Source organism: Aythya ferina, assembly GCF_964211825.1.
Source record: "Aythya ferina genome assembly, chromosome: 7".
Lineage (NCBI taxonomy): Eukaryota > Metazoa > Chordata > Aves > Anseriformes > Anatidae > Aythya > Aythya ferina.
In genome coordinates, this window is record NC_140302.1 from 17,275,640 (window position 1) to 17,276,172 (window position 533).

Here is a 533-nt window from a genome sequence, read left to right on the forward strand (position 1 = left end):
TCCTACTCTGGCCTTTTAAGTTGTGGAGCCAGCTGGGACCACCAATTCCCGGCGTGTCCAGGTGGACCCAGCCCAGCAGTTTAACACCTTCTATTGCTCTCACCTGGCTCTGAATTGGTCACAGGCTGTTTGCATCCCTTTCAGCAAACCAACAGGTAGGAGCTGAGCTTATGTCAAGAGATGTGTTTGTGTTCATATCACACAGCTGAGAGTGGCTCATCCATGCAATTTACTCTGGAGCCTCGGAAGAGCCTTCAAACTCCTTTTCTGACCCTGAGTTCTTCCCATCACCAGAAGAATCCAGGAGATGTGCCCATCCAGGAGATGTACCTTCTTTTCCCCATGGACCCTACTGCTGCTTTGATTACTTATTACACCACACAAGTGCAAAAAGCCAAGTGTCGATGCTCTTTTTCTCTTTTAAAGGTGCCACTGCTTCAAATGCTAGACACAGGGTGCTGACATGTAAGCACAGAACAATGCTCCACATGAAACCTCTGGAAAACTAGGAAGCTCAGGGAGCTTTGCACAAG